The sequence below is a fragment of the Entelurus aequoreus genome, linkage group LG06 (assembly GCF_033978785.1).
Source record: "Entelurus aequoreus isolate RoL-2023_Sb linkage group LG06, RoL_Eaeq_v1.1, whole genome shotgun sequence".
Lineage (NCBI taxonomy): Eukaryota > Metazoa > Chordata > Actinopteri > Syngnathiformes > Syngnathidae > Entelurus > Entelurus aequoreus.
In genome coordinates this window covers 52,477,511-52,490,851 of record NC_084736.1, presented here as the reverse complement: position 1 = coordinate 52,490,851, position 13,341 = coordinate 52,477,511, and the positions used below count along the sequence as shown (strand labels likewise).

General features: G+C 38.7%; 1 protein-coding gene across 6 annotated transcripts in view; it reads left to right on the top strand.

The window, feature by feature from the left end:
• Nucleotides 1-13,341, top strand: part of rhobtb4 (Rho related BTB domain containing 4) — a 117,077-nt gene that overhangs the window by 64,736 nt on the left and 39,000 nt on the right. The window lies entirely within an intron of this gene.

Genomic DNA, 13,341 nt, shown 5'->3' with positions numbered 1-13,341 from the left:
GCATCACACTTAAATGCAGATAGAATCAAAATAAATAAGCCCCTGACTGGAAGGATAGACAGAAGATCAACAATACTACTATCAGGAGACACCGAACCAAACACTGGACCTGTAATCACACGGTTAATGCTGTGCCGCCTGTCGAAGCCTAGCAATGCTGTTGCTAACAACGCCATTGAAGCTAACTTAGCTACGGGACCTCGTCAGAGCTATGATAAAAACATTAGCGCTCCACCTACGCCAGCCCTCATCTGCTCATCAACATCCGTGCTCACCTGCGTTCCAGCGATCGACGCCGCCACAAAGGACTTCACCCGATCATCGATGAGGGTCGGCGGCTAGCGTCGGATAGCGCGTCTGCTATCCAAGTCAAAGTCCTCCTGGTTGTGTTGCTGCAGCCAGCCGCTAATACACCGATCCCACCTACAGCTTTCTTCCTTGCAGTCTCCATTGTTCATTTAACAAATTGCAAAAGATTCACCAACACAGATGTCCAGAATACTGTGGAATTCTGCGATGAAAACAGAGCTGTTTGTATTGGGATACAATGTGTCCGAATACTTCCGTTTCAACCATCGACGTCACGCGCAAACGTCATCATACATAGACGTTTTCAACCGGAAGTTTCGCGGGAAATTTAAAATTGCACTTTATAAGTTAACCCGGCCGTATTGGCATGTGTTGCAATGTTAAGATTTCATCATTGATATATAAACTATCAGACTGCGTGGTCGGTAGTAGTGGGTTTCAGTAGGCCTTTAAGCGCAAAAATGATGAATAACTTGTTGAAGCTGTATTTTCATTTGCACTTTAATTTAATTATTAATGTATTTATTGTCAAGTTGCGTAATTGCATGTAAATCTATGTCCCCCATTTTTCAGTATATTTGATCAGTAGTTATTTTTGTAATCAAGGATAATCGAGTAATCGGAAAAAACAGCCTCAATGCGTATTTTACAGCGGTGTTTCTTAGGGCCTCCAAAAAATATCTGTTCTCAGTCAGAATACACTTTTCCACCACTTGTGGCGGTAATGACAATCTCAAACAAACAGAAGAAGTCTGGAGCGGAAGTCATAGAAACGTTTCTTAAGCGCAAAAATTATGACTAACGTGGTGAAGCTGTAATTTTATTACTAATTTATTTATTTTACAGCTGCGTAATTGCATGTAAATATATATCCCTCATTTTGCAGTATATTTGATCAGTAGTTATTTTTGTAATCAGCCTGACCTAATCTTGATAAAAAATCTTTGTGATTAACACGTGCTTTCATATCATTTGACAAGGTTTATCCTGTTAAACTGTAAGTAGATTGGATAACATGATTGAAAATGATAAAAATTAAGAGTAATATTAGTGATTCAGTGTTAATGTTTGAGTGGGCCCCAGGCCCTTCTTTTGGAAAAGTTGGGCCCCAAGGTTAAAAAGGTTAAGAACCCCTGTTTTAAGGGAAATAGTTTGACTAAAGTTGGCATAACCTTCCTTGTTTTTAATCTAATAAATGCATATCAGCAACATTGAACTTGCAACTTGTGCATTTAATAAAACCATTTTTTTTTAAACTCTCCCCTCGTCGTTGCCACACACATCTTGGAACTCACTAGATGTGGCGTCTGCGAACGAATCAAGTCTTTAACAGCTCTCTTAAAGCGACCTATTACGCAAAACTAACTTTTCTTACATATTGGTACCTGCTGTTGTATATTTGAGATCTGCATAAGTCCTGAAAATTTGAAGTCAAACCGTGGAGGCAGTGCGGAGATGTTTATGAAATAATCTTGCCTTCCTTTCTACTTTCGCCAAATGAGCCATTTGGAATTTCCACAACCTGTGATGTCACCGGTTGGGAAAAACGTCACTGGATTATTCATATACGGTATAAATGTACCCAGAGTGCCTTGCAAGCGTCCGCCATTGTAGTCCGGCGTTCAGAAAGCAGCTTGAAAACAGTCTGTAAAACATAGTCAATGCAACATTTTGACCAAAAAAACACCAATACGTGTTATGTAAATTATAATATGACCCCCTTAAAGGGGCTGTTTGCAACATTTTGCACAGATGCCTAAATTGCGCTAACTTTCCAATGTATATTACTAGGGGTGTAACGATTTCTTTTAACAACAGGATTTGATATACAGTACAGGCCATAAGAGAAATAATGGTCTATTTTTTTCTAATCCACATCTGATGTTATAACTGGTAACAGTGCTTGTTTCCTTAGTTCAAAAAAGTCCAAAAAATCGAGCTAGTCTTTTAAAGGCTCTTTTAAAACGAACGGCTCCTTTCAAAGAGCCGTAAATCCCACCTTTAACTCTCATGTGCACTCTGTTGTAGCGGCCGTGCAGAAACTACGTCTGCATATTTAAAGTTGCGGGATGCTACAAATACATGAACTACTGCTTTATACGTTGGTTAATGAGAGATATTTAATTTGCTTTTTCTCTTTGCAGTGCACCATTCGGAGAGTAGTTTGTAATGTTTTTCTCTTCACAAGTTGACAAAATATTACAAACTGATAGCTGCTTTCAATGTGGTACTACACTTATATTGGGTGCAGATGTTTGTCTTTGCTGACACTACATATTATTTGACACCTAAAATGAAGTCTTTGTTGTGAATTAGAACTATATTTGTGCCTCCCACTACTGCTTGTACTATCCATCCATCCATCCATTTTCTACCGGTTGTCCCTTTTGGGGTTGCAGGGGGTGCTGGAGCCTATCTCAGCAGCACTAGTAGTGAACCCTAAATAGTCAGATGTATCTGGAACACAGCGACCTATCGTGTTGCACAGGCACAATGCCCAGTGATTTTTGTTCTCTAGTGTGTCAACAGCTTTAGATAACATAGTCCTGCATAGTACTGGCAGACACTGCAGCTTGCATTACATGACCGGTGTTGAATATTCTCAGTGTCCCTATATCAGGTTGAGGAGGAAGGTAAACTCAGGTAATGAAGCGTGTGCTTTATGTGCGCGTCATCTTTGGATTGAACACGTCTTGTCAGTGGAGGGATGCATAAATAGTGGTTTGGCATGGACAAAAATGCTCCCTGGGGTTAGTTCTAGTTCAAGACATTACAATTACATTACAATTCAAACTTGTTTTATGTAATTAACTTAGTATTGTCCAGGTTATAGAGCGCACCGGTATTTAAGCGGCACGCACCAAATTAAAAAAAAAAGCACATGTTTACATATATTAGCCACACCAAACTTTAAAGCCGCATATACAGTACAGGCCAAACGTTTTGGACACACCTTCTCATTCAATTCGAATGCAATATAGAATTACATTGTATATTGTCACTGAAGGCATCAAAACTATGAATGAACACATGTACTTATCAAAAAAAGGTGAAATAACTGAAAACATGTTTTATATTCCAGTTTCTTCAAAATAGCCACCCTTTGCTCTTATTACTGCTTTGCACACTCTTGGCATTCTAAACACTTCTCGGAACTCATTCAAGACTGTTGGAAAACCATTTGACTACCTCTTGAAGCTCATCAAGAGAATGCCAAGAGTGTGCAAAGCAGTAATCAGAGCAAAGTGTGGCTATTTTGAAGGAACTAGAATATAAATATGTTTTCAGTTATTTCACCTCTTTTTGTTAAGTACATAACTCCACATGTGTTCATTCATAGTTTTGATGCCTTCAGTGACTATCTACAATGTAAATAGTCATGCAAATAAAGAAAATGCATTGAATGAGAAGGTGTGTCCAAATGTTTGGCCTGTACTGTATTTACCAGTGCAAAGGATTTTCAAAATGTTTATTTACATACTTTAATTGTTTCCAAACTGTGCCTGCCACATGGCAGTAAAACGGCTGATCAAACAACACAGAAGTTCTTACTTCCGGTTCAAGACATGAAACAGGAAGTGCATTTTCAACCTGCATTATTTGCAGTGAGCGAACCTGTCTAGAAGATGGCGCCATAACACAAACAATAACACACCTTTTCAATGTCTCTGTCGGTGTAATACGAAAACTATTTGTAAAACACAAAACATTATGGCCGTTAGCGAAGAAAAATCCCTACATTAGCCACAATGTTTTCAAAGCTTTGGAAAAAAGTGGCGGCTTATAGTGCGGAAAATACGGTATATTCATTATACCGAATATGACCTACAGTGACTAAAGTCACCAAACACACCATTGGAGCAAAGGACAATTTTCCAGTGCATAGGCATAGTTAGGTGCCTTGCTTAAAAGCACTTCAACTGTAAGTAAGTTTGCAGGCTGTAATCTTAACCATGTGCACTATTATAACATATTACAAATAGTAACATAACATAACCCATTATTACTGAACACCGGAGCTCCTTTTTATTCAGGAAAAAAAGTGGTGGCATTTTAGGTCAAATGTATTTTGTTTAATAGAATTTCAGCACATTTATTAAGACTGATACCACCATGCTCTTCAGAGTAAATCACGCATGGTATCTGTAACGCTGACCGCTACCATGGAGTCAGTTTAAAAGCAAAATACTGGAACAAAATATTCCTGATATTGATGACAAAATTGATTTAAGATAAAAGTGATCGAGTCAAAAATGAAGAGAACAACCGGATGTCCGCTGACAAGAACAGAATCCACCTTGCTGGAGGAGAAAGAAAGACTGTGAGGAGTTGGACAGTCTCGATTTATAAAAAAAATAAAAATGATGCAGACATATTTTAATGGCTTCTTTGTGGAAAATGACACAAAAATGATATAATTAATTGCATCTCTATTCTAAACAATTTAAGCCTACCCCCTTTAAAAACTTTACCCATAGTTAGGGGTGTCTCTATACAACTTTACACTTTCGATATTGGAGCCTCGAGTATTGGCTGATACCGATATTAATTTAATACAATATCATCAAGAATCATACATATTTTAATTATTTCGAGTTAGTGATGTGCCGATAATACGATATCAATATATATCGAGATAGACACACTCTATGTCAATATAAAATGCGATCGATAAAATATTCAATATATATTTATAGTTTTTGGTCGTAATAAACAAGAAATTATGTAGCAAGGTTCGTTTCATGAAGTCACTAGCGCTTTGGGAAACATGAAGTGTCACGGAGCAATGGGAGGGATACGCTTACAGCCAATCAGTTGACAGTATTCACTGAGTAATGGGAGGGACATAACAGCCAATCACGTAACAGTATCAACAACACCTTTCCTAATGCTGTTCGACTCCTGGCCCGAGACCGTAGTCGAGTTGTTCAGGGGAAAAGTTCCCTCGAGGGCCGATGTTTTCGTCGGGGGGGTAACCCTTTTCACTTTACCCGACAATGGGTCTGCTAAGCTCCGCTTTCAGGTCGGAATGACAAGGCCGCCGATTCGTGTCACTTTGGTCGCTTCATTGTTATTTCTGCAGGACACAACCCGACACATTTGCCACTACTGCTGCATGCTACCGCTACCTCTCCTAACTCTTCCACTCACTTTACTCACCCAACACACTGGCATTCTTAAAGGAGAACACACAAATACGCTACTCTCATAACACTAGTGCGGTTGCACTGTCTTTCTGTGTTGCTGTGGATTCTCTGCATGGAGTGAGAAGAGAAGTTGTGATATTTTGATAAATTAACTCAATAACAGAAATGTGTCTTTAGTTTTGTTAGTTTGAAAGCAGACAGTGCCTCAACATCCTGACACTTCCAATGTGTGGGTTTAATTAGTTGCTTCCCAAACTACTGTGTAGTGTTCAATAGTTTATACACTACTGCCATCTCGTGTATCAAATCTGCAACTACCTTCAAATCTACTCTATTTTATTACTTAGTAATAAAACATTAGTAATAAAATATATCTTATCTTAGCTCATCCTACTTGGCTCCCAGACACTCTCTCCAATGATAAATAGCACCCTCTATAAATTGGAAATTGTTTTACTGTATTTATTAGCAGGCTTAAATAAGTCATAAAAAGTATCAATTATTATCGATATCGATCAATATAAAAAAACGTAAATCGTGATATAGTTTTCAGCCACATCGCCCAGACCTATTTTGAGTGTTGGAAAAGGTTTGATCAAGAGAAATTACTCGGCGAACAATGGTAAGTACGAAAAACATGAAAATACCTATGTTGTCTTTAGGTCGAAGCGGAGTGGCAATTAGTTTTTTGTTGACACCTAGTGGTCACAATAATTCCTGAGGCAGATATGTTTGTTTCTCTATACTTTATAATACGCTTCTGCCTTTGAGACTTTGTATGTGGAGGTAATATGCAACAATGATTATTTTTATTACATATTGACAAATGTGGGGATTTAGACTGCACTAAGGACACATACTATGTATGTCTAGCTTGTGTGCTTAGCTGTTGTGTAGATGCTAGCTCCTATAACCTACCACAGATCTGGGCAAAATACGGCCCGCGGCCCACATGCGGCCCATTAAGATTTTCAATCCGGCCTGCCGGATGTTCTATATCATTTTTTTAGACCTTTAACATCAAAACTGTAGCCCCCATTATGATGTGCAGTGTTGTTTTTAAATTACCGTAAGTCTTGAACTATAGAACATATTTCAATGGTTGAAATCTGCGCTTTTGAGTGTTGTACGAGTTATTACGGTAATCTATGTTACAGCAGCTCAGACGAGGAACAAAGCAGAGTGGGCGGGGTTTGTTTTCAGAGCAGCCAGCCCGAAACGCGTGTGTCAGGAACGGATGCGGAAGCAACTTTTTACAACAAATTTTTGCATAAAAGTGATAATATATATCATATTGTAGGTGTTTATTACCCTTGTTTGGTTGTTACATTTTTGTTGTGTTTTGCTTGATTGTAAAAGCTGTCTATGGAGGAGCTGGTCTGAGGAGCGATGTTCATATGTTGTTAATAGTCAGTGTTTTATTGTTCATAGATAATATTGTAAATCCCACTTTCTTTATTTTAATGTACATTTTGGGTGTCTCATTCAGTAAAAAAAACTGTAAAATTCCATTCCGTTTTTTTGAGGTGGTCTGTCATAGCTTTAGAATTCTGTTGGACATTGTAACTTTTGGTATTAGTGTTCCTGAAAAGAAGGGACCCACATACACATACTGTACAGCATATTTTTACTGCTAAATGTGTATATATATATTGTATACACATACACATTGGCCCCCCAGACACATTTTTTCTCTTAATGTGGCCAGTCAAAATATTTGCCCAGCTCGGACCTACCATGTTTACCTTTTTACCTTAATGACTTGTCTAAGAAACAAGAAAACCGCATGTAAAATAGGAGTGATTGTAATAATATATGCAGCATTTGGTGAAACAAGTTGGGGTGAAGAATGGGTAGGTGGAAAACGTGGCCAGGCGAAGTGCGTGCATAGGAGGTATGAACATCCGCGCCATCAGCAGTGGGTGAGGGCAGTATGTGTCGGCATGCGTGCATGCGTTTCTGTGCTATCTTTGAAGTCTACCGTCAGCCATGGGGGGAGCCAAGCAGAGGCTACAGACCCGATTATGTAACCCGTCTGTGCCAGCTGCGCCTTTGGCAATCACTGTCTCAAACACCTCGATAACATAAACAAAGGGTAGTAAAACACTTGTCACCAAATATGAAAAAAAAAGCTTGCAGATTTGATTACACAGGGCTTAACCCATTTCTTCCAACAGTGTCTCCGAAAAGAAGCCAGCAGTGATACTTTCAATGCTGTCTGAGAGAATTAGCATAATGAAAGAGTGGCTATTGGGGTCATGTCTTGCCTGGCAGAGGAAGCAGAGTCATGTGATCAGGATCAACTCCAGGCCAAAGAAAATGGACCCAAAAAAAAGGGGGTTTGTAGGCTTTGAGTATATCCCAAAAGGTGTTACATAACAGAGACAGAGGATGGGGGAGCAAAAATTGGGTGTGGGACAGAAGGCTGTCTGCTTAGTACTGTTTCTTAACTAATATCACATGTGAGGTCACTGATGGATGGATGAAGGATGACTGACAGAATAAGCGCCTGTACCAGAGCATTACAATGAAAGAATAATATTACAAGAAAAGAAAGAAAGAGACAGAGTCGTTCTGTGGGAGAGAAGGTGTGGTTGAGTGGGCACAACTGGGAAGAAGCCAGACAAAGCTCAGCAGCAGAGATGAATGAAGCGACTTAACTCTGAAGCATAAACACAAGAGCAAATGATGCACAGCTGTAGGACGTAAGCTTTACAAGTCAACACCTTGTAATGCAACAAACAGAATCTTGAATAAATAATGCACTCACATTTACTGCAAATGTTAAATCACAAAATTTGTATAATAATGCTCAATTGTGGCATTGACATTATAAAATAAATATGAAAGCACATTTACACAGAATTATACAAATAAATGAGTGCATATTTGCATAAATAGATGTTTTATTATGCATTCAAATATATGGCTGTATTGATGCTGCACTGATACTATGTTGCTGTTTCATAATGGCGTAATCTACGGAATTAAATTGAATGGTTGTTGTGTGAAATTTCAAGAAGTATGAAGTGCTTTCTTAAAATATGTAAAGGAGACTGATCTCCAGTTTAGCCCCGATTGAGACGTGGATGATTGATGAGCCTTTTGTTTGTTTTTGCGTATTGCTGTACCATGTTGGGGGCATTTGGAATGGCCCCAACACGGCAGCTGTCTGTGGCTTAATATCAATATTCGCCTGTACTTATTTGACTATTTCTTTATTTTTTTTTTGGGGGGGGGAGAACATTTGATTTGTATTGTATTGTATTTATGTAAAGTGTGTTAAAAAATGTCAATGAACAAATGTTTAAAAAAAATAATGGCAAACTTAATCCAAGCCGTTTACTGCTCCATGAGCAGTATGACTAACACAACATTAAAACTAAACAATATATGCTAGAGATGTAACAGTATCAAAATCTCACGGTATGATATTATCACGGTATTTAGGCCACAGTACAATATTACTGAGGTATATGTAAAAAAAAAAATGAAGTGCTAGGAATGTTTAGGATAAACACACTTACTATAATTGAACACAGACCTAATGCTAAAATGTTCTACTCATACCACAAACATGTATTTTTCAGTGCAAAGAATTGTGCAGGAACATCCACTGTTTCAAGCAAATTTGATGTCTTTAAAGTGGCAATGTAAACATCCAGTGTAAAAATAATTATATTTACTTTGTGTCTTTCAACTCTTACTTTCTGAGAAGCAGTGTCCACTACATTGGACATGGTAATGTCAGTCTGGAATATGCTGTTTCTCAGAAAAGTTAGCTAACAATTTAACTTTTGATAATGTAAATACCTCACAAACCGATGTTTGGCTTCGCTGGCTTTAATATCTTTTCTGGGTGACAGTTTATGAGGTGGCAACTTCTCCAGTGCGCTGCCTCCCACCCGCGACATTGAGAGAGACAAGCTGTGGAAAATAGATGGGTGGATTGAGGCTTTATTAAACCGTTTTTTAGTTCACTCGGACTCCTGTACTGAAAGAAGCGCTTCCTGATTAACACAGTTTGGTTCACAGTCAAACGACACAGCCCTATTGGTCAAATTGATTTTTGTTAAAGTGACACACACACTGAAGGACACAGTATAAATCCTTGTGTTTTTTAATGTACAGTACAGGACAAAAGTTTGGACACACCTTCTCATTCAGTGTGTTTTCTTTATTTTCATGACTATTTACATTGTAAATTGTCGCTGAAGGCATCACAACTATGAATGAACACATGTGGAGTTATATGTACTTAACAAAAAAAAGATGAAAAAACTGAAAACATGTTTTATCTTCTAGTTTCTTCAAAATAGCCACCATTTTCTCTGATTACTGCTTTGCACACACTTGGCATTCTCTCGATGAGCTTCAAGAGGTAGTCACCTGAAATGGTTTTCACTTCACCGGTGTGCTTGAAGTTCATGTTAATATGTACATAACTCCACATGTGTTCATTCATAGTTTTGATGCCTTCAGTGACAATCTACAAGGTAAATAGTCATGAAAATAAAGAAAACACATTGAATGAGAAGGTGTGTCCAAAATTTTGGCCTGTACTGTATATTTCTGTCAAATACCCAGTAGGTTTGTATCTCGATGAGCTTCAAGAGGTAGTCACCTGAAAGGGTTTTCACTTCCCGGGTGTCATAGTTTTGATGCTTTCAGTGACAATCTACAATGTAAATAGTCATGGAAATAAAGAAAACACATTGAATGAGGTGTGTCCAAACTTTTAGCCTGTACTGTATATATTATGTATTTAATGTAATTATAACCAATTCCTCTGTGTCATCTGACCCATCACTAGTGCATATATTCACATTGAAAATAGAAAAACAAAATACACATTCAGCTTTGTGATTGCTTTAATTTAACATCTTTCCCTTGCATTCACTACAAAACTTGAATTTATTTTTGTCTTTTTACTGAATGCATTCCAGCAGTCCTCTTTACTGCCATGCTGAGCAGTTGAGACTGACTAGCAAATCAAGTCGAGACAATTGTGTGCAGTTCACGATAGGTCATCGGTTAAAAATGAAACCTGAGCTTTGCAGCTTCTCTTTCCGCTCCTCTGAGCTGCTACTGCTGCTCCCTTTACGCTGTCCAACCCCCTTTCGCATCTCTCGGCTGAGCACCTATAAATAATTGTGGAGGCCCGGTTTAAGCTCATTACAATTCAAACACAAACCAAAAGACAGCCGCATTACATGTCGCTGATGTGTTCGGAGATAACTACATTATGGTTGCTGACTGACCCATGACCAGAATCAATGTAGGACCACAGATGGACTGGTCGCTTTGGATCCTCTCGAGTGTGTGTCCACAGTTCACCACCAGCAGCTGCTTCATTCTCAGTCAATGTATGAACAGCAGGCAACTAATATACACAAACACTACGCACTTCCTGTCTCTTACCATTCTTACTTCCTTTCTCCAAGAACAAAAACATCTGCAGGAGGATTCTTACCAGACCATGTAAGGTCATTGTTTGTTTTGCCCTTTTTATCCTTGCGTCATGACCGATTGATTTTAATACTGACAGACAGTCCGGACTCTTCCTTCCCTCCTAAAACTCAAATAATCCCCTCCCTGCTGCGGCTCGCTGGAATTCTTCCTCACATATCTGCTCTTTTTTGTAGGAAATACTGAGAATGAACAACAATAAGTAAAGACATCAGAGGCAGGGAGCTCTGTTCTGTGTGGTCTGAATACAAATAATGGTGAATTGTTGTCTGCCTTTATTATTGGAAGTCAACCAGTCCAGTGTGTACCCTGACCCTTGACCAAAGTCAGCTCGGATAGGCTCCATCTTCCCTGTGATCCTGAACAGGAAAAGCGGTCGAAAATTGGAAATTTGCTATTCCTCAAAAGCTCTTTGACAGTGTTCAGAAAATAAACTGCCGTAATTTCCGGACTATAATATTTCTGTATTTGGCACATCGTGCTCCGGTCTTTTCGGACCCGTTGGTAGTGGTGGATTTCCATTCCATGCGGCGGCCGTTTCCTTTTTCGATGGCCAGGTAGATCGCTTTCGATGTTGGGGCTATGTCGCGTGTATTTTGCCCTGTCTTGAGGAGGGTCAGTCCATAACGCGCTAAATGGGTGACTGAATGATTGTGTGAGTGTGATTTAATTTAATGTGAACAATTGTATGTGTCTACGTCAGTGGTCCCCAACCACCGGGTCGCGGCCCGGTACCGGTCTGTGGATCGATTGGTACCACGCTGCACAAGAAATTAAAAATAAATAAATAAATAAATACAAATGTATACATTTTTTTATTAAATTAACATAAAAAACACAAGATACACTTACAATTAGTGCACCAACCCAAAAAAACTCCCTCCCCCATTTATACTCATTCACACTCATTCGCACAAAAGGGTTGTTTCTTTCTGTTATTAATATTTCTGGTTCCTACATTATATATCAATATAGATCAATACAGTCTGCAGGGATAAGTCTGTAAGCACACATGATTGTATTTTGTTATGACAAAAATAAAAAAATTTAAAATTAAAAAATTAAAATACCATGGTGGCATGTGAACCCAAGAAAATCTATAAAATTAGCCGAAGCATTGTATAAAGCGCAAGATTCAAACTGACTTATAGTCCAAAAAATTACAGTGTCCTCCCCCCAGAAACCAGTATGCAGTTACCTTATTTTTCATACGTACTGAGCGACAAGTACATGACTCTTTGGTCCAAAGTCAAGTTTTTACAAACTGCACTACGGTGCTTGTACCACTTTGAATGAAACAAAAATAACAGATCACCACATTACTTGCGGCATACTTTTGGCGCAATGTCATTGGTATACATACAGTACACAACATGCAGTATTTCAGGCCATCCATGCCTCTCATTGATGTTTAAGGTAGTGCATAATACACACTTCTTTGAGTACTATTAAGGTAGAATCCAATGCAAATTTGTTGTCTGTTAGAGGACACAGATGACTGGCACCTAGGTTGGCTTATCTTAATACAATGCAGATAAAGATACCATATCTGATATGCATGAAATGTGTGCCAGTAATAGTAAATATGTAATTTGTAATGTCATTAAGACACCAGTGATTTCAGAAAATGCAATTCAGGCAGTTTTTTATTTTTATTTTTTTTAGCTCAGGCAGACAAAGTTGGGCCCCCTGGGTGACATCATTGGGGTTTATTTTGTATGTAAATGAAGAAGATTATCATAGGAGGTGTGTGGGGTGTTTCTGCACACGAAGAGTTGTCAGATGAACAGGTTAGGGATGTGTAAGTGCAGGTCAGGGCTCATAGCGTGGCTCATGTGTCTTGTGAATAGATGCCATTTTTAGCTGATCTTATCAGTTGGTGCTGGACTGAAAGCGACCACGTCAATGGAATACCAAGCAGAGGCCTTTTATGAATGTTTCATAGGCTCTATTTATGAGTCTGACGAGTGGTTCTGTGAAAAAGTTTCAGGGATTATTGGATCGGTGAAACTATGCGCGGGGGATGCTTATGCAACAGAGTAGATTCTACAAGGACTGTGTGTGTACAGAATTGGCATTCAAATTGTTTCTTTATTTAGGCAAATAAAATAATAGGCAAGCTGTCTTAAGAAACAAATAACACTGAAGTTCAGAGTGATAAGAGAACCTTACTAGAACTGTAGATCTCCTTGTACTTCCATGTTGTCTTACAGAATATATACTGTGTCTTGTATTCGATCCCGTAGATTTTGCAGGTGTACCCAGAGAATTGACTAGTGAGTGTTGCCTACTGAATGACCAAAAATTATTTTCAACCTCTAATCTGAAAGATGCTATAATGCATACAAAGGGTGATGAGGTTTAAGAAAGACTTGGTGCAAGGTGAGCGCTGAGGACGTCACTCCCTCTCTTTGTC